The 22485-nt window shown below is 38.2% G+C and overlaps 1 non-coding gene across 1 annotated transcript; it reads left to right on the top strand.

The window, feature by feature from the left end:
- The first annotated feature begins 14205 nt into the window (after positions 1–14205).
- On the top strand, positions 14206–14312 carry LOC123389931. Its single transcript, XR_006604600.1, has one exon. It is a non-coding gene; the product is annotated as a U6 spliceosomal RNA (small nuclear RNA).
- Positions 14313–22485: the final 8173 nt, after the last annotated feature.

Below are 22485 nucleotides of genomic sequence, written 5' to 3'. Positions count from 1 at the left end.
TGATGTCCATGGTCTATCTCCTGCTAAGCTCAAGAGATCACTGGCTTCCAAGTTTATCTATACAATTAATGCATTCCAGCAAGTTCTTTTTTTTTTTTTTTTACTATTAACAAACTTATTTTAAAGTTTATATGGAGAGGCAAAGACTCACAATATTCAACATAGTGTTGAAGGAGAACAAAGACTGAGGACTGACTTCAAAGTTTACCATAACGATGGGGCGCCTGGGTGGCTCAGTGGGTTAAGCCTCTGCTTTCGGCTCAGGTAATGATCCCAGGGGCCTGGGATCGAGTCCCACATTGGGCTCTCTGCTCAGCAGGGAGCCTGCTTCTCCTCATCTCTCTCTCTGTCTGTCTCTCTGCCTATTTGTGATCTCTCTCTCTGTCAAATACATAAATAAAATCTTAAGAAAAGTATACCATAACGATAATTGTAAGCAAGATATTGTAATACCACAGAAAGACTAAAGAAATGGAATATATATTATCAATTATATTTTATATTTAATATAAAAGCAAAAGCAATACAAGAGAGCAAAATACAATCTTTTAAACAAATGGTTCTGGAGTAATGGTGAAGCTAAATGTAAAAATATAAAATAAAAATAAAATAAAATAATAAAATAAAATAAATCCAGACAGATATACACTATTCACAAAAATTAACTCAGATTGGATTATAAACCTAAACATGAAAAATGTAGAAGGTAATATAGAAGAAAATTTAAATGACCTTGGTTTTGGAAATAACTTTAGCTTCAAAAGCACAAGCACTGAATTTAAAAATGTCTACCTTGTGAAACACAATGCCAAGAGAATGAAAAGGCAAAGCACAGACTATGAGAAAAAAAAATTTGCCAAATACACATCTGGCAAAGGACTGTTAATCAAAAATACACACAAAGACCCCTTAAAACTCAACAATGGGGGAAAAACCTGATTAAAAATGAGCCAAAGTCCTTAGCCGATACCTCACAAAAGAAAATATTACAGATGGCAAATAAGCATATAAAAAGATGCTTCACATCATATGTCATCAGGAAAATGCAAATTAAAACAAAAAAGAGAGACACCAGTACATACCCAGAATCCAGAACACTGACAACAGAACACGAAATGTTGGTGAGGATGTGGAGCAACAGGAATGTTCTTCCATGTCTATTGAGAATAAAGAATGGAAAACAACTTGGCAGTTTCTTACAAAACTAAACAGATTCTTGCCAGATGATTCAGCAGTAGCAGTTCTTGGTATTTATCCAAAGAAGATGAAATCTATACCCACAAAGATGTCTATAGTAGTTTTATTCATAACTGACAAAAGCTTGGAAGCAACCAAGATATCCTTCCATAGGTGAAAGGTCAAAAAGTGTAAAGTGTAGTACATGCAAACAATGGAATATTATTTAATGCTAACTAAATGAATGACCACGCCATGAAAAGATATGGATATAAATATTTAATAAATATTTGATTTAGGCTTCTACCAGTCTATCAATAGTATTAGTATATTTTAACAGTGAATGCTCAGCATTCACGAATTTACCTAATAAAATGTTTTGGGTTCAATATTTTAAATACTTCAACCTCTATGATTATATTCCTAATAATTTTGAATTGGGGTAAATAAACCTTAATTTTTTGTAACTTGTTTCTTATTGCAAAAGAGCTCAATGAAATTTTAGAAAATAAAAATTTACAAAAAAAAGTTTAGTTTACTATTGCCAAATAATTTAAAACTTTACCTTATATTCAAATACATATATTTTTCTAAATTGATTTATATGCTACTAAAAAACAAAAACTTTTAGTTATATTAGATTTCATATCATGCAATCAATGCCAGAAAGCCATCTGGCGATGACTTTTCTTAAATAGAGTTAAGATGGGTGTTATTACAATGCAAGATGGAAACAAAGATAGTATAACAATTGAGTGTTACATAACTTTTCTGTTTTGATCAAGTTACTAATCTACAAAAGGCTTTTATCGGTGACAGACTTGGGAATTTAACAAAACTTTTAAACTAGCATGTGCGACTCATTCCTAGAAAACAACACAATCAATAACACTTTATTTAGATTAAATCATGACTATTTCTCCATTTGAATAAAAAAGGTAGCAACCCCAATAAGTTTATTGAACAGGAAAAGTTGAAATGCTATAATGCTCCTAAGGAATTAAATGATCCAGTCATGAATTACAAAAAAAAGGATATAAATTACCAAAGTGTTTGTATAATTGGAATGTAAAACTGCCCATTATCGTTCAATAGTGTAGGCTTGTACAAGAACTCTAAAAAAAGAACTCCACTTCTAAACCGTGGAAAATATGTTCCCTTTCCCCCTATATACAACTATTAAGCCATTCATTTAGCTTTTAAAATATCCACTTAATACAGGCTTTTTACTCATTTGAACAGGCAGCAGGGTTCTATTCTTATTGCTTACATCTGAAGGATAGACGTCTAGCGTAAGAGGTAAAGCCCACAAAGGAGCCCAATAATAACAACAAAATACAGTTTAGTGAGCCCTTACAATCTGCCAGCTACCTTTCTGAAAATACTTCAATTAATAAAACATATAAAATACCTGACCACAAAGAGCTTACATTCTTTTGAAATACAATAGTGAAATAAGCCAATAATAGAGGGGCACCTCGGTGGCTCAGTCCATTGAGTGACTGCCTTTGGCTTGGGTCATGATCTCAGGGTCCTGGGATGTAACTCCCCAGCAGGCTTTCTAGGCCGTGGGGTGTTTTTTCTTTCTTCCTCTGCGCCCCCTCCCAATTCTCTCTCTCGCGCTGTCTCCAATAAGAAAATAAACCAGTAATAGAATAATGATTGATGGTTGATGGTGATAAGTGTTACAAAGAAATACAAGAAAGGTAAAAGCCATTGGAGAATGCTGGGAGGAAAGTTAATTTTATTTTGTGTTGGGTGGTTATATATCTCATTTATGAGATGTTATTTCCACAAAGACCCAGGAAGTGAGGGAGGGTGTTATACACATATTAAAGGAAAAGATTGCTCTAGGCAGAGCAAGTAAGTATATAGACTTTGTGTGAACAACTGGTCTGTTACTCTTGAGGAAAAGCAAGGAGGCCAATGAGGAGTTCATAGTGGTGGAGAGAGGTAAGAACGTATTGATGCGTGACCTTCTAGTACATTGAAACGCCTTCAGTTTTTATTTAATATGAAAGGGGTAGATACCAAAAGACGTTCGACAGCAGAATAAAATCATCTGACTTGATTTTTAGGTTAAGTTGCTGTACCAAAATAAATTTGCAGGGAGAAAGGAGTGCAGTACGTGTGGAAGTGGGGTTATCAATCAAGTCAATAATTCAGGAACATATGATGGTGTTTTTTTTTAGCATGCTGGGTGGTAATAGAAGTGGTGAGGTATGGTTTTTATTTTGTATATATTTTGATGGTGAATATTCTGGTGAACAGGATGGAGTATGTGCAGGACAGACAATATCAACATTTATTTTACCTGCACAAACAGAAGGGTGGAGTCTTCATTCCCTGATATGGAGAGAACTCTGAGTTCAAATGTTCTTTCTGATTAAATGGCATAGTGATGATGAGGATTTAGTCAGACAGTGAAAGAGAGCAGTAAGCATAGTGTTAAGCGGTAAGACATTATAATACATTTGAACATCAAAAAAAAAACGTTGTGTTGGATCATCTGTTTATGTGAGTAAATAAATAAATAAAGCTTCCTGGGGTTTGATAGAGGTAAAGAAGACTACTATATGATCCAAAGGGGCACGTGCACCAAATGTTTATAGCAGCAATATCCACAATAGCCAAACTATGCAAAGAACCTAGAGTGTCCATCAACAAATGAATTATATATCATATATATATATATATATATATATATATAGATCCATCATATAGCCATATATATATATATATATATATATATATGATGGAATACTATGCAGCCATCAAAAGAAATGAAATCTTGCCATTTGCGATGACATGGATGGAACTAGAGGGTATTATGCTTACCAAAATAAATCAACCAGAGAAAGACACTATCATATGATCTCCCTGATATGAGGAAATGGAGGTGCAATATGGGGGACAGGAAAGGAGTAAATGAAACAAGATGGGATCGGGAGGAAGACAAACCATAAGAGACTCTTAATCTCACAAAACAAACTGAGAGTTGCCGGGGGGGTGGGGAGGGTAGGGAGAGGGTGGTGGGGTTATGAACATTGGGGAGGGTATGTGCTGTGGTGAGTGCTGTGAAGTGTGTAAACCTGGCGATTCACAGACCTGTACCCCTGGGGCTAATAATACATTATATGTTAATTTAAAAAAAAAAAGAAGAAAACTACTATAAATCAAATGCTATGGTTTTCAGCAAAGTGTGTGTAATCAGGCATATTTTATTAAAGTAACCAAGTAAAATGATGGTCGAAAATTGGAATAACAGAAAACATAAAAATCAGAGATTTTAAAAAGAGATATGGGACAGTGTAGAGAATATAGTCAATGATATTATAATAGTGTTATATGGTGACAGATGGTGGCTATATTTGTAGTGATCATAGAATAATGTATGGAGATATTGAAAACCTGAAACCAATGTAACACTGAATATCAACTATACTCAAATAAAAGAATAGTAAAAATAAAACATTTTAATTCGAAAAGATAAAAAGAGGGACAAGATAAGTGAATTTCAAAAAGTGATAAGTGAATTTCAAAAAGAGTAAAGATGAGGCTAAGACATACTCTGAAACTTGAGGAAAACACCATTTTGAAAATTCTTCCCATTTTGAGAAAACTTAAATGAATCAATACCATAAAAGAACCCATTTTAAACTGAGAGATGTAATGAATGCTCAAGAAATAATTTTATGACAGGATAATTCTTCCCTATGAAACAGCATACAGAAACCAGGGAAACACACCTGGAAGCAAAATGAACTATACTGAAAATAAGAATTAGGAAAAAGATAAAATGATGAAAGATAAGAAAATTAGACCTGCAACAGAGACCTAGTGAAGAGAACTTTTAGCTTGTGGTTTAATGTTTTTGAGGATAATCTAGAGTTCATAACTGCCTTGAGGCAGGCTGGTTGTAGGCAGTTTAGGCAGACCCCTAAGACAGGCCTACTTTGGGCAGGTGGTGTTGGAGGAGGCGATTGGGCTGGACAAAAAACAAATCCAACCATTTGACTAAAGTGTCTGTGAAGATGTTGAAGTCAGATGCAACAGAGAAAGGCCTGTCAAACCTAATCTCAGAAATGGAGATGATGAAGATGATTGGACAGCACAAGGACACCATCAACCTGCTGGGTCCTGCACACACAGGACGGTCCTTTGTACACTCTCACGGAATATGCCTCCAAAGACAACATACAGGAGTACCTGCAGGCCCAGAGGCCTCCTGACCTGGAGTACTGTTACAATATCAGCCACAATGCAGCAGAGCAACTCTCCTCCAAGGACCTTGTATCCTGTGCCTATCAGGTAGCCTGAGGCATGGAGTACCTTGCCTCCAAGAAGTGCATACACCAAGACCTGGCCACCAGGGAAGTGCTGGTGACAAAGGACAGCATGATGAAGATCTCAGACTTCAGCCTTGCCAGAGATATCACCACATCAGTTACTATAAAAAGACAACCAACAGTGGACTGCCTGTGAAGTGGATGGTCCCTAAGGCCATGTTTGACCAGATCTACATCCACCAGAGTGAATTCTGGTCTTTTGGGGTGATCCTGTGCAAAATTTTCACTCTGGAAGCCTCCCATATCCTGGAATGCCTGTGGAGGTGGTTTTCAAGCTGCTGAAGGAGTCATTTGATGGATAAGACAATAAGTGCACCAGAGAGTTCTACTACACAATAATGAGGGGTGGCTGGCATGTGGTACCTTCAAGCTGGTGGTAGGAGACCTGGATCATACTGTGGCCTTAACCTCCATCCAGGTGTACCCGGACCTGTCCTTGGCCCTGGAACAATACTGTCTATGCTTTCCCAACACCCAAAGCTCCACCTGCTCCTCAGAGAAGAATTCCACCTTCTCTCATGTGCCGTTGCTCAGGGAGGCCTATCTGCCATGACACCCAGCCCAGCTTGCCAATGGTGGACTCAAATGACTAGTATCCCTATTATTCCTGTCCAGATTCCGTCATAAGCTGTAACCCTTACCCCCCACCCTCCCTGCAAGACTCACTGCCTTCTCCTTTGTCCCTTTCCTACTGGCAGGAGCCAGCTGCCTACCTGAGGCCTTCACCCCTTGAAGTTCACCTCTCTTCCCCTTCCTCTTCCTCCTCCTTACAACCTGCTCATGAAAGAAAGGCACAGAGAGGCAGGTACTTGCTCGTGGCTACTTCCTTCCCTCCCATATGTTGGACCAAGACCCCTCCCTGGCATCTGGTACTGCCTGGACATCGAGGGAGGGAGTGGGAGATGAGGCATGCCAGTGAAAGCTGTCGGAGCTTTCCTGTTTTGGTTTTGTCTGCTTAGCATAACATGTAAGACTGAGTTCTGGTGGCAGGGACCTAGTCCTTGGGGCTATAGCTCTAGCGAGGGGAGGTCAACTGCTCTGGGCCTTGGCTAAGAGAAACCCCTGCTCCAGAGATATGGTGCCAAGGGCTTATCAATTTTGATACTAATTTGCTTTGCTGACCAAATACCTGGTATCAAAAGATGGGAAAGCAAAGACTGGAAGCAGTGTTGTGACCATGGGGTCCAGCCCCAAACTATGAAGAAAACACAAAGTGTATAAATCTGAGTAAGTATATATTTACACACCTCTTTAAATAGGTTGTTATCAAAGATTTAATCAATGGGTAATATGCTCCTCGTGGCTGGGAAGCATCAGTTGCCATATATTAAAAAACAAAGAAAAGAGGTGTCTGGGTGGCTTCCTCCATAAGTGTCCCTTCTTTTCAGGTCATGATCCCAGGGTCCTGGGATGGAGCCCCACATCAGGCTCTCTGCTCAGTGGGAAACCTGCTTCTCCTTTTCCCTCTGCCCTGCTTATAGTTCCTCTTCCTGTCTCTCTGTCTGTCAAATAAATAAAATATTAAAAAAAAAAAAACAAAAAATGTTTTTAAAAGGTCTTTTTTTTTTTTAATTTTCTAGGGGTGCCTGGATGACTCAGTTGTTTAAGCAGATGTTTGCCTTTGGCTGAGGTCATGATTCCAGTGTACAAGGATCCAGCCCTGCATGGGACTACTTGCACCCCAAGGAGCTTGCTTCTTCCTCTCCCTCTGCACGTGATTTACCCCGCTTGTGCGCTTCCTCTCTCTCTCTCTCTCTTTCGCTGTCAATAACAAAATAAAAATCTTTTACTAAATACATAAATAAATAAATAAAGTTCTAAACCTACTTTCAGTTTAGGTCCCTTAACCAAAATTGCTACTGATTCATTAAAAAAAAAAAAAAAAAAAAAGAAAAGATAATTTAGAAAGATGCTTCCGGAGCTAAAAAGCTGTTTAATTTTTTCAGGATTAAATATAGAAGTGCTTTATAAAGTAAAGGAAAAAATATGCTATATTAACAGTAATCACACTATAACTTTGGTGGTTATATCAAGATAATGAAAAGTGATTTTTAAAGCAAATTTCATTATCAGACATAAAGATCAAGTCAAAATTACAGAAGAGTAAACGGATGAATTCATCAGGGAGTATAATAATTCTTGACTTTTAATACCTAATAACAGATTTGGGGATATATAGGGAAAAACTAAGAACAAAAATCATAACTTCTACCTTAGAAGAGAAATGGAAAAAAATTGCAACACCTTTATTTTAAGATTATATAGACAAATGGTCATCAAATTGGTAAGATATGTAAGACTTGAACAAACTTATCAACTAACTAGATATGCTTGATATTACAGAACACTCCCAACAGCTGCAGACGACATATATCTTAAGCCATGATTTTCTTTGCAAAGGTCAACATTGATAATGTTCTAGTCATACCTCCGTGTACCAGGAAAGTATTAGCATATTTCTTGAAAGACACAGCTATCAAAGCTCCATTGAGAAACCGTAAAGATGGAGAAGGGATTTGCAAATTATATATCTGATAATGGACATCTACTCTGTCCCCACTCCTTCCCCTTAAACCCCGTGCCTCCTCCAAGCTTCCACATCCTGGAGGAAGACGGCATCTGACTCCCCGTTATTTCAGGGAGCTGTTTCTGCGAGTTCAGGGTAGGCGCCTCGTGGCTAGAGCATGTCTGCCCCAGGGACAGGTGGCCAAGGAGCTGCTATCTCTTTTTCGGCCCCAGAGGCTCAGGACAGGCATGCTTTCTGCCCAGACTCCATCTTAAGAGTGGAGCACACTCGCCCCTGCCCTACTCATCCCCTCCTCTCTCTTTAGCAGCCAGGCTTCCCTCTCTCTGCACAGGGAGCGGGAGACACTTGTATTGCCACCGGCTGCTGTGCCTGCCAGGGCCAGCTCTCCTGCTTCGCAACCGTTTCCAGACCAGAAGGCCAATGGCTCCTGCACTTCTCCCTGGGCAGCGTGCTGCACCTTCCACAGATGCTCCTGGGGAGCCCAGTGAAAGACGTGTCCCTTTCCTTAAGGCTCTTTCCACAGGCGCAACCGCGCTTCTCTCTCAGGCAGAGGGGATGCCCAGGAAAAGAGGATTTCGCTCCATGCGGGTTTATTACACCGTGGTGTGCAGACCAGCTCAGGCAAACAGGAGCATCCCTCAGACTGGACTCTGATTTCTCAAAGAATGCTGTGCTTTCCCAGAGGGGATGCCGGACATAGAGGCTTTCACTCTATGCGTGTTTCTCCCCATCCTGCTATGAATACTAGGCCTAGGCAAGCAGCAACAGCAGCCCACAGAACCGACTCTGATTTCCCAGCGACTGCTATGCTTTCCCAGAGGTTTTCAGCTTGGCATGAACCGCACTTCACTGCTGCTTCCTCAGCAAGAATTTGGGTTTTCGTTCTGTCGCGGCAGGGAAGAAGAGCCGCGGGAGAGCTGGTGCCTCTTGGGACTTGCTTTCCCGGGCTCCAAGTTCACGCCCGGGGTTCACCTTACTAAGCCGAACTAAGCAGACACAGTCACAACCCTGCAGCAGCGTGCGTGGCCTAGCATGGCACTCTATGCCTATTACCATCTCCTGGGGTAGGTAAGGCTTTGCCTTTTGTCCGGTGCTCAGGCAGACTCGGGGTCTAGGCCAGTCCTTCAGCACATGGGAGAGGAGGCGACAGGATCACTGCACACGACCCGTGCACTGGGATGGGGAACTGTGGGGGACTGTCTCCACTCCTTCCCTGGCACACGCCCTGCCACCCAATTCCCTGCCACATCTTGGTGGAAGACGGCATCTGACTGCCCCGTTTCTCCATGGGGCTGTTTCTGCGAGTTCCAGGAATGGCACCTGGTGGCAAGCCCAAGTCTGCCCTTGGGACAGGTGGCCAAGGAGATGCTGTCCCCTTCGGACCAGAGGCACAGGACAGGCGTGCCTTCTGCCCAGACTCCTGCCTTAGAGTGGAGCACGCGACCCTGCCCTAGACGTCGCCTCATGTCTCCTTAGCAGCCAGGCTTCCATCTCTCCACACAGGGAGCGGGTGACACTTGTCTTGCCAGCGGCCTGCTGTTCGTGCCACGGCAGGCTATCCTGCTTCCCGAGCATTTCCCGACCCCAAGGCCCACGGCTCCTTCTCTTCTCCGGGGGCGGCATGCTGCGCCTTCCCCACACATGGCTTCTCTCTCAGGCAGAGGGGATGCTAGGGCAAAGGGTATTTTGCTCCATGCGGGTATCTTCCACCCAGCTGCAGAGACTAGCCCAGGCAAGCAGCAGCAGCAGCCCTAAACCCAACTCTGATTTCCCAAGGAACGCTGTGCTTTCCCAGGGGAGATGCCCAGGCAAAGAGGCTTTTGCTGTATGCGGGTTTCTCCCACCATGAGACTGGGCTCAGGCAAGCAGCAGCAGCCCGCAGAACATTTCTCATCGAATGCTGTGCTTTCGCAGAGGCTTTGGCTTGGAGCGAACAGCACTTCTCTGCTGCTTCCTCAGCAAGGCTTCTGTCGTGTCAGGGAAGTAGAGCTTCGGGAGAGCTGGTGCCTCTTGGGCCTTGCCTTCAGGGGTGCCATGTTCGCCTCTCCTTGGGCCCAGAGGCTCAGGAAAGGCATGCTTTCTGCCCAGAGTCCTTCCTAAGAGAGGAGCACGCGCCCTGCCCACCTCATCCCCTCCTGTCTAAAAAAGTTTTCAAATTTATATCTAGATAGATAGATAGATAGATAGGTAGATGATAGATAGACAGATATCCCAGAAGCTGCAATGCTAGGCTAAGACCAGGCTTTAAAGGGCTTTTCTATGCTCTACTACCATACTTTAAACCATTCATTATATCATAGCTCAGTGTTCAAATCTCCATTTGTTTCCTCAGTTTCCTAATATTTATCTTAAGGTGACCTGATCCAGACTTTTGATCACCTTTGTCTAAATATTTCTATTTTAACAAAGTCATTTTTAATACTCAGAGACTAAAACTTAGAAAAATACTCTGATTTTTATCTCACTAGAGTGGAAAATATATAGTTACCCATTAACTAATGATATCCATGTCTACATTAGATCCATGACATTTTTAATTCTTGGGAGCTTTTGGCGAAATGAATTTTTACGCTTCCTTTAAATGAAGCTTTAAGCCATCGCCACATGAATAAAATTAAAGAACTAAATGAAAACAAGCCAAGTATTTACAGAGTAATAGAATGTGCAGTGGAAAGAGTACAATTCTGAAATCATGAAGCCTAAATTAGTGTGATGCATCTTTATCATCCATGTAATCATAAACCAGTTATCTAAATGTGTTAGCCTCAGTTTTGTCACCCATGAAATGGTGATGATAATACTTATTATGCAGAGTTGTTGTGTGGATGTAATGAAGCATGGAGCACGAGAGTCTCTTATTCCATGCTAAAATGATAGCTATTTTTATACTTTTAATAATTCTAATAATAGTAATTAAATTGTTCAAAATGATAATATTCATTTATATTGATGCATTGTATTGACTCTTCATAGACACATTTACCAAAATAAATTTCATTTTACTTTACCCCCTCTGAGGATATATATTCCTTAATTCAATACGAATCTCATTATGAATAATAATTATCATAATAAATATGCTGATTTTTCTTCTATTTATTTTTAGGGAAGTGTCCTTTACTGTTGAACATAAAGAAACTTAAGCAAGTCTGTCTTATTCAAAATTTGCATGCTGCTTTCTTATGAAAAACTAGATTATAGAGTTGTATGAAATAAATTCATGCAGTTAAGACATTTATGTTTGGAAAACTGGGTGGTCAGTTTAGTATTTCAAAAGAAGATTTTAAATTTAAACCTTAAAACTGAGCTCTTTCAGCCTTATTTATAGACCATCCTTCATGCTTCATAAGTATTCCTTCATTGTAAACTAACTAATAGTGTTTGTCACAGTGTATATAACTAAAATGGATGTTGTATATCATTATTTCAGAGTTAGTTGCAGTTTCTACTTCCTTAATTCCTTTTTTGAAAAATAGATTAATTCTACAAAAAGTTTTTTCCAGCTTTATTGAAAAATAATTGACATATTGTAATTTGTAAATTTAAGAAATGATTTCTTATAACACTGCAAACTTTAACATTGTGTAAATTTTGTACAATTTGATAAATTGGCATACATCTGTATTGCAATATAATCTACATAAAAATGTTAATACATCTACTATCTCATATAGTTGCCACTGTTTTTTATGCATGTATGGTAAGGAATTTTAAGATCTACTCTCTTAGCAACTTTTATGTATATAGTACAGTAGAGATGAACTTCAGAGGTCTTGTGGGATTTGTTCCAGACTGCCTCAATAAAGCGATTATCTCAATTAACTAAGTCAAATCATTATTATTTTTTTTGGTTTCCCAGTGCATATAAAAAATAAACACTATACTGTACTGTTCAAAAGCATTATGTCTTTAAGGAAAAACAATGTATATACCTTAAGTAAATTAGTTCTGAGATTTCAGTGGGTCATAATTACTGATCACAGATCACCATAACAAATACAATAATAATGAAAAAACTTGAAATATTGCAAGATTTACCAACATGTGACAGAGAGACACAAAATGAACAAATGTTTAGAAAAATGGTGGCAGCAGACCTATTTTATACAAGATTGCTATAAACTTTTCAACTTGTAAGAATGTGATATATGCAAAGTTTAATAAAGGGAAGAACAATAAAAAAGTATGTATATATTATTAACTATGATCATCATGCTGTACATTAGATCCCCAGAACTTTTTCATATTATAGTTGCAAGTTTGTACCCCTTTGACCACCTTATTCCACCCCAGGTTCACCTCCTGTCAACTCAACTCTAAGTTTCCATTAGTTTGCTTTTCCTTCAGATTCTGTATGTAAGGGATATCATAATACATAAATTAAAAAAAATATATAAAATCTTTGAAATATTTCAATTAGTATAATACCTTCAAGATCCATCCATGCTGTTGTAAATGGCAGTATTTCTTAATTTTTCATGGTTAAGTAGTATTCCATAGTATATATTTACCATACTTTTTTATTCATTCATCCATTAATGGATACTGAAGTTATTTCCATCTCTTGCTTAGAGTTAATAATTTTATAATGAACATAAGAGTGCAGATATGTCTTCGAATAGTGACTTCGTTTCCTTTAGATATATACCTAGAGGTGGGATTACTGAATCATATGGTAATTTTACTTTTAATAATATGAATAATCTCCATACTGTTTTCCATACAAATTTATATCCCTATCACAGTGCATAAGTTCCGCATTTTACCCAATATTTACCAAAATTTGTTAGTTTTATTTTTTTGGTAGTATATATTCTAATAGGTAGTAGTAATATCTTGCTGTGTTTTTTCAGAGGTAAACAACAACAACAACAACAACATAATGACTTTGCCCTGAGTTTTTTACGTTGAGCACTTTTTAATGCTCCTGTTGGTCATTTATATAACTTTTTTGAAAAAAAAAAAGTCTATTGTGATACTTTTGCTATTTTTTAAATTATATATTATTTTCTATTTGTATCTGTTGGTTATTAACCTCTTTTCAGATATAAGATTTGTAAGTATTTTCTTCCATTCTGTGGATTGTGTTTTCATTCTTTCTCTCTCTTTTGTTTTTTTGGCAATGCAGAAACTTTAGTTTAATGTAATACCATTTATTTATTTTTGCTTCTTTTGCTTGTGTTTTTGGTCTGGTATCCAAAAAATTATTGGCAAGACCAATGTCAAGGAGAATTTTTCCTATGTTTTCCTTTAGGAAATTTAGTTTCATGCATCACATTTAAGTCTTTAATCTATTTCAAGTTAAGATTTATGAGTAATATAAGGTTCCAGTTTCATGCTGGTTTATGTGACTATTCAGTTTTAAATATCATTTATTGAACAGACTATCTTTACCCATTATATATGTTGGCCCCTGTCAAATATTAGGTGACTGTATGAAAGGATTTATTTCTGGACTCTCAATTCTGTTCTACTTGTTTATGGGTCTGTTTTTATGCCAGTATACTTTATTGTTTTGAGCATGAGGGCTTTGTAGTATAGTTTCCAATCAAGAGTGTAATTTCGCTTCTTTATTCTTTCTCAGAACTGCTTTAATTATTTGTTGTCTTTTATGGTCTCATATAAATTTTAGGATTCTTTACTTACTTCTGTAAAAAACACACAATATTGGGTTTTTTTTTAAAAGATTATTTATTTATTTATTATTTCACTGAGAGAGATGACAAGCAGGCAGAGAGGCAAGCAGAGAGAGAAGAGGGTAGCAGCTTCCTGCTGAGCAGAGAGCCTGATGCAGGGCTCGATCCCAGGACCCTGGGATCATTACCTGAGCCGAAGGCAGCGGCTTAACCCACTGAGCCACCCAGGCGCCCCTAACATTGGATTTTTGATAGGAATTGAATTTACAGATGGTTTTCGGTAGTATGGACATTTTAACAATGTTAATTCTTACCATTCATAAATATGAGCTATCTTTCCATTTATGTCTCCTTCAATTTCTTTATCAATGTCATAGTTTATGGGGTACAGATCTTTCATCTTCTTAGTTAAATCTTTTCCTAAGTATTTTATTAGTTTTGATGCTATTGTGAATTAGATTGTTCTCTTTATTTTTTCAGACAGTTCATCATTAGAGTGTTAAAATGCTCCTGTCTTGTGCTTACTTTGGCAGCACATATACTAAAATTGGAATGATGCAGAGAAGATTAGCTTGATCACTGAACAAGGATGACATGAAAAACTGGGAAGCATTCCATATAAAAGAAAACTTAACAAAACAAAATTCTTGTCTTTTATATATTGATCTTGTATTTGGCAGCTTTACTAAATTTGTTAATTCAAAATTTTTTGTGAATTTTTTAGGATTCTTTTACATGTAAGTTCATGTTATCCAAAAAAAGAAAATTTTACTTCTTCCTTTTTTTTTTTTTTTGAGTCTTTTATTTCTTTGTGTTCCTTTTTTCTCTGGCTAAGACATCCAGTACTATGTCAAATGAGAATAGTGAAAGTGGACACAATTGTCTTTTTTCTGATCTTTAAGGGGAAAACTTTCAAACTTTTTTGATTGAATATGAGATTAGGTCTGGGCGTGCAATATGTGTTTTTTCTTTAATGGATTTTTTAAATTATTTTTTTGATTTTTTATAAACATATAATGTGTTTTTATCCCTAGGGGTACAGGTCTGTGAATCACCAGCTTTACACATTTCACAGCACTCACCATCACTCACCATAGCACCTGCCCTCCCCAATGTCCATACCCCCACCATCCTCTCCCAACACACCTCCCCCCCCAGCAACCCCCAGTCAGTCTGTTTTGTGAGATTCAGTCTTTTATGGTTTGTCTCCCTCCCAATCCCATCTTCTTTTATTTTTTCTTTTCGTACGCCCGAAACCGCCTATGTTGCATCTCCACTTCATCATATCAGGGAGATCATATGATAGTTGTCTTTCTCAGATTGATTTATTTTGCCAAGCATAATACCCTCTAGTTCCATCCACGTCATCACAAATAGCAGGATTTCATTTCTTTTGATGGCTGCATAGTATCCCATTGTACATATATACCACATCTTATTTACTGATTCATCTGTTGAAGGACATTTAGGTTCTTTCCATAGTTTAACTATTGTGGACATTGCTGCTATAAACATTTGGGTGCATGTGCCCCTTCAGAATGCCACGTTTGTATCTTTAGGGTATATACCCAGTACTACAATCACTGGGTCATAGGCTAGTTCTATTTTTTCAGCTTTTTGAGGCACCCTCCACGCTGTTTTCCAGAGTGGTCCCACGTACAGTGTAGGAGGGTTGCCCTTTCTCCACATCCTCGCCAGCATTTGTCATTGACTGACTTGTTCATTTTAGCCATTCTGAAAGGTGTGAGGTGGTATCTCATTCTGGTTTTGATTTGTATTTCCCTGATGCCGAGTGATGTGGAGCATTTTTTTCATGTGTCTGTTGGCCATTTGGATGTATTCTTTGCAGAAATGCCTGTTCATGTCCTCTGCCCATTTCTTCATTGGATTATTTGGTCTTAGGGTGTTGAGTTTGATAAGCTCTTTATAGATTTTGGATAGATACTGGCCCTTTATCTGGTATGTCATTTGCAAATATCTTCTCCCAGATAACTTCTGACAGTCATCTTTTGGCTTTGTTAACTGTTTCCTTTGCTGTGCAAAAGCTTTTTGATCTGATGAAATCCCAATAGTTCATTCTTGCCCTTGCTTCCCTTGCCTTTGGCGATGTTCCTAGGAAGAAGTTGGTTGCTGCTGCTGAGGTCGAAGAGGTTATTACCTGTTCTCTCCTCAAGGATTTTGATGGATTCCTTTCTCTCACATTATGCTTCTTCATCCATTTCCAGTCTATTTTCATGTATGGTGTAAGGAAAAGGTCCAACTTCATTTTTCTGCATGTGGCTGTTCAATTTTCCCAACACCATTTGTTGAAGAGGCTGTCTCTTTTCCATAGGACATTCCTTCCTGCTTTGTTGAAGATTAGTTGACCATAGAGTTGAGGGTGTATTTCTGGGCTCTCTATTCTGTTCCATTGATCTATGTCTGTTTTGGGGACAGTTCCCTACTATCTTGATGATGACAACTTTGTAATAGAGCTTGAAGTCTGGAATTGTGATGCCAACAACTTAGGCTTTCTTTTTCAATATTCCTCTGGCTATTCGAGATATTTTCTGGTTCCATATATATTTTAGGATGATTTGTCCCATTTCTTTGAAAAAAATGGATGGGATTTTGATAGGGATTGCATTAAATGTGTAGATTGCTTTAGGTAGCATAGACATTTTTACAATATTTGTTCTTCCAATACAGGAGCATAGAACATTTTTCCATTTCTTTGTGTCTTCTTCAATTTCTTTCATGAATACTTTAGAGTTTTCTGAGTATAGATTCTTTGTCTCTTTGGTTAGGTTTATTCCTAGGTATCTTAGGGTTTTGAGTGCAATTGTAAATGGGATTCACTCCTTAATTTCTATTTCTTCAGTCTTGTTGGTATAAAAAAAATGCAACCAATTTCTGTTCATTGATTTATATCCTGACAGTTCACAGAATTCCTATACAAGTTATAGCAGATTTGGAGTGGAGTCCTTTAAGCTTTCCACATACAGTGTCATATCGTCTGCAAACAGGGATAGTTTGACTTCTCTTTTGCCAATTTGGCAAAATTTGGATGCCTTTAATTTCTTTTTGTTGTCTGATTGCTGAGGCGAGGACTTCTAGTACGATGTTGAATAGCAGTGGTGATAACGGACATCCCTGCTGTGTTCCTGACCTCAGCGGAAAAGTATTCAGTTTTTCTCCATTGAGAATGATATTTGCAGTGGGTTTTTCATAGATGGTTTGATAATATTGATAATATGTGCCCTCTATCCCTACACTTTGAAGAGTTTTAATCAGGAAGGGACACTGCACTTTGCCAAATGCTTTTTCAGCATCTCTGGAGAGTATCATATGGTTCTTGTTCTTTCTTTTATTAATGTGTTGTATCACATTGATTGATTTGCAGATGTTGAACCAACCTTGTAGCCCTGGAATAAATCCCACTTAGTCGTGGTGAATAATCCTTTTAATGTACTGTTGAATCTTATTGGCTAGTATTTTGGTGAGAATTTTTGCATTCGTGTTCATCAAGGATATTGGTCTGTAGTTCTCTTTTTTGATGGGATCCGTGTCTGGTTTTGGGATCAAGGTGATGCTGGCCTCAGAAAAAAAAGAGTTTGGAAGTTTTCCTTCCATTTCTATTTTTTTGGAACAGTATCAGGAGAATAGGAATTAATTCTTCTTTAAATGTTTGGTAGGATTCCCCTGGGAAGCCATCTGGCCCGGGGCTTTTGTTTGTTTGGAGATTTTTGATGACTGTTTCAATCTCCATACTGGTTATGGGTCTGTTCAGGTTTTCTATTTCTTCCTGGTTCAGTTGTGGTAGTTTATATGTCTCTAGGAATGTATCCATTTCTTCCCCACTGTTGAATTTGTTGGCGTAGAGTTGCTCATAGTATGTTCTTATAATTGTTTGTATTTCTTTGCTGTTGGTTGTGATCTCTCCTCTTTCATTCATGATTTTATTTATTTGGGTCCTTTCTCTTTCTTTATCAATCTTATTAATTCTTTCAAAGAACCAGCTCCTAGTTTCGTTGATTTGTTCTATTGGTTTTTTTGTTTTGTTTTGTTTTGTTTGTGTGTTTTTTTGTTCGTTTGTTTCTATTTCATTGATTTCTGCTCTGATCTTTATTATTCCTCTTCTCCTGCTGGGTTTAGGCTTTCTTTGTTGTTCTCTGACCCCTTTAGGTGTAGGGTTATGTTTTTGTATTTGAGATCTTTCTTGATTCTTGAGAAAGGCACGTACAGCTTTATATTTTCCTCTCAGGACTGCCTTTGCTGTATCCCACAGATTTTGAACACTTTTGTTTTCATTATCATTTGTTTCCATGGATTTTTTCAATTCTTCTTTAATTTCCTGGTTGACCAATTCATTTTTTAGAAGGATGCTGTTTAGTCTCCATGTATTTGTGTGTTCTTTCCAAATTTCCTCTTGTGATTGAGTTCTAGTTTCAGAGCATTGTGGTCTGAGAATATGCAGGGGATGATCCCAATCTTTTGATAATGGTTGAGATCTGATTTATGACCCAGGATGTGGTCTATTCTGGAGAATGTTCCATGTGCACTAGAGAAGAATGTGTATTCTGTTATTTTGGGATGGAATGTGTTGAATATACCTGTGATGTCCATCTTGTCCAGTGTGTCATTTAAGGCCTTTTTCCTTGTTGATCTGTTGCTTGGATGATCTGTCCATTTCAATGAGGGGAGCGTTAAATTCCCCTACTATTATTTTATTATTGTCGATGTGTTTCTTTGATTTTGTTATTAATTGGTTTATATAGTTGGCTGCTCCCATGTTCAGGACATAGATATTTAAAATTGTTAGGTCTTCTTGTTGGACAGACCCTTTGAGTATGATATAGTGTCCTTCCTCATCACTTATTATAGTCTTTGGCTTAAAATCTAATTGATCTGATATAAGGATTGCCACCCCAGCTTTCTTCTGATGTCCATTAGCATGGTAAATTGTTTTCCACCCCCTCTCTTTAAATCTGGGGGTGTCTTCGTGTCTATGATGAGTTTCTTGGGTAGCATATTGATGGGTTTTGCTTTTTTGTCTTTTGATTGGTGCATTTAGGCCATTTACATTCAGGGTAACTATTGAGAGATATGAAATTAGTGGCATTGTATTGCCTATAATGTGACTGCTACTGTATATATGTTTTCTGTTCCTTTCTGATCTACTACTTTTAGGCTCTCTCTTTGCTTAGAGGACCCCTTTCAATATTTCCTGGAGAGTTGGTTTGGTGTTTGCAAATTCTTTCTGCTTTTGTTTGTCCTGGTAGCTTTTTAATCTCTCCTTCTATTTTCAATGATAGCCTAGCTGGATATAGTATTCCTGGCTGCATGTTTTCCTCATTTAACACTGAATATATCATGCCAGTTCTTTCTGGTCTGCCAGGTCTCTGTGGATAAGTCTGCTGCCAATCAAATGTTTTTACTGTTGTACAATACAGACTTCTTTTCCCAGGCTGCTTTCAGGATTTTCTCTTTGTTGTTAACAGTTGTAAATTTTACTATCAGGTTACGGGGTGTGGACCTATTTTTATTGATTTTGAGGGTCATTCTTTGCATCTCCTGGATTTTGATGTTTGTTCCCTTTGCCATATTAAGGAAATTCTCTACAAAAAATCTCTCCAATATACCTTCTGCTCCCCTCTCTCTTTCTTCTTCTTCAGGGATCCCAATTATTCTAATGTTGTGTCATCTTATGGGTTCACTTATCTCTCAAATTCTCTCCTCGTGGTCCAGTATTTGTTTGTCTCTCTTTAGCTCAGCTTCTTTATTCTCCATCATTTGGTCTTCCATATCACTAATTCTTTTGCCTCATTTGTCCTAGCAGTAAGAACTTCCATTTTTTATTGCACCTCATTAACAGCTCTTTTGATTTCAACTTGGTTAGGCTTTAGTTCTTTTATTTCTCCAGAAAGGTCTTTTATCTCTCTGGAGAGGGTTTTCTAATAATAACTTCCATGCCTTTTTCGAGCCCAGCTAGAACCTTGAGAGTTGTCATTCTAAACTCTAGTTCTGTCATATTACCAATGTCTGTTTTGATTAGGTCCCTAGCCTTTGGTACTGCCTCTTGTTCTTTTTCTTGTGGTGAGTTTTTCCACCTTGTCATTTTGAGCAGATAAGAATACATAAAGGAGCAAATAAAATGCTAAAAAGGTGGTAAAGACCCCAGGAAAATGTGCTTTAACCAAATCAGAAGAGACCCAAGTTGTGGGAGAATGAAAGGGGATAAAAAAGAAGTTCAAGGGGGAAAAAAAGGTTTAAAAAAAAGAAAAAAAGGAAAAAATATTAAAAAAGAAAAAAATATATATATATATACTAGACTTGTGACTAGAACAGGGTCACTCACTTAATTTTGGGAGTATTTGGGTCTCTTAGAAGAAACTACCTCCCAAGATTTTAAAGGATGAAAAGCATATAAGCGTAGGCACAATGAAGGGATGGAATAAACCTATAAAAATGAGGAAAAAAGGGACGCCTGGGTGGCTCAGTTGGTTAAGCAGCTACCTTCGGCTCAGGTCATGATCTCAGCGTCCTGGGATCGAGTCCCACATCGGGCTCCTTGCTCGGCAGGGCGCCTGCTTCTCCCTCTGCCTCTGCCTGCCATTCTGTCTGCCTGTGCTCACTCTCTCCCCCCCCCTCTCTGATAAATAAATAAAATCTTTAAAAAAATGATAAATAAATTTAAGTTCTAAAAAACAAGTTGATAAAGCAAGTTGGTTGGGACAATAAAGAAAAATAAACTGGAGAGAATTTGCTCAGGCTGGACACTAGAACAATCTTGGAGATAGATTTAGGGTATATTTTGTTCTATTAGGAGAAGTTATACCCCAAATTTTTTAAAAGAAAAAACCCTATGTGTAAAAAAATATATAGTTAGGTACAATGGAGGATAAAATATGACTATAATAATGAAGATTCAAAATAGATTATTATTTTTTGTAAGGTATTTTAAAAATAAACTAGTTAAAAATCATTAAGAGGAAAGGGTAAAAGTTAAAAAAAATAGCAGAAGAAAAAAGAAAAAAATATATAACTGCAAGACTAATGAATAATTGGGAGAAAGCCACGAATTCCTTGTTTTGCTTTCTCCTCCTCTGGAATTCCACTGTTCTCCTTACTAAGTGAAGTTGATCTTGGCTGGGTTTCTTGTTGGTCTTCTGGCAAGGGGCCTGTTGTATTGATTCTCAAGTGTCTTTGCCCGAGATGGATTTGTCCTGCCCTTACCTGGGGTAAGGCTAAGTAATCCAGGAGCTTTTATTCCCTGAAGGCTTTCCGTAGAGTTCTGGATGATGGAATGATAATGGCGGTCTCACAATCCTGCCCAGAGTAGTGGAGAGCTCAAGGCCCCGCTCCTCAGTGCACCCTTAGAGAAAAGTGCTTAATTACTCCCATCTTCCCAGCCTCTGGCCATGCTTGGAGAAAAGTGCTCTGTCACTCGTACTTGGAGAAAAGTCCTTGGTCATTCTCATCTCCCTGGCCTCTGGCCATGCTTGGAGAAAAGAGCTCAATTACTCCCGTCTCCCTGGCCCTTGGCCATGCTCCAAGCTCATCCTGCCTATGCCTGGTTCAAAGTAACCCTGGGTTGAGAGCTCACTCCTCAGCTTTGTCTCTGTAGCCGGCTTCCCCACTCTAATACCTGTGAGTTCTGTGACACTCAGACACCCCTGGTCCTTCTGTGACCCTGAGGGACCTGGGACTATGCTGACCCCTCTTGGGCTTCACTCTGGTTTAGCCTCTGGGGTGATATCCCTCAGTGGATCAAACTTTTAAAAAGTCCTGATTTTGTGCTCCGTTGCTCCACCGCTTGCCGGGAGCTGCACACCCACCCCCCATGGTCTACCTTCCTGTTCTTCGGGTTCACTTTTCTGCCGGCTCTACCTTTCAGAAAGTGATCATTTTTCTGTTTCTAGAATGGTTGCTCTCCTTCTCTTTGATCTCCCATTGGATTTGTAGGTGTTTGCAATGGTTAGATAAGCTATCTAGCTGATCTCCTGCTACCTGATGTCGTCTCAGCCTGCTACTTCTCCACCATCTTGAATCCTTCCACGGAATATGTGGTTTTTATTATGTTGATGTGTATTCTTTCTGTACCCAGTTTGGTGAGTATTTTTATTATGAAAGGGTGTTGAATTTTGTCAAATGCCTTTTCTGCATATATTGAGTTGATCATATGAGTTTTTATTGATCATTCTATTAATATAATGCATCACATTTACTGATATGTGCTGGTGAATTCAGTTTTGTAGCATTTTGTAGAGAATTTTTACATTTTTATTTATCAGGAATATTATCCAGTAGTTCTTTTGTTGTGCTGCTTTGTTTTTTTTGTTTGTTTGTTTGTTTTTGTTTTGTTTTGTTTTGCTTTTGTAGTGCTCCTGTCTGGTTTTGATATCAAGATAATGCTGGCTTGTAAAATGTGCCTCGGAGTATTTCAACCTCTTCAACTCTTTGGGAAGGGTTTAAAAAGTATTTGTATTATTTTGCCTTAAAATGTTTGGTAGAATTCACTGTGGAAATCATCTGATCTGGACTTTTATTTGTTAGAAGGTTTTTATTACGGATTCAATCTCCTTACCCCTTATTGGTCTGTTCACATTTTTTATGTCCTTATGATTCAGTCTTGATTGGTTGTATGTGCCTAGGAATTTGTCCATTTCCTCTAGGCTTTTGATTCGCTGGCATTTAACTGTCTTTTATCCTTTATATTTCTGTGGTATCTGTTATAATGTCTCCTTTTTCATTTCTGATTTTATTGAATCTTCTCTCTTTTTTTCTGAGTTAGTCTAGCTGTCTTTTTTTTTAATTT

The sequence above is a fragment of the Mustela putorius genome, unplaced genomic scaffold, assembly GCF_011764305.1.
Source record: "Mustela putorius furo isolate JIRA1106 unplaced genomic scaffold, ASM1176430v1.1 tig00004201_pilon_pilon_pilon, whole genome shotgun sequence".
Lineage (NCBI taxonomy): Eukaryota > Metazoa > Chordata > Mammalia > Carnivora > Mustelidae > Mustela > Mustela putorius.
Note: the sequence above shows the minus strand (reverse complement) of the source record. Positions and strands in the feature narration are given on the sequence as shown.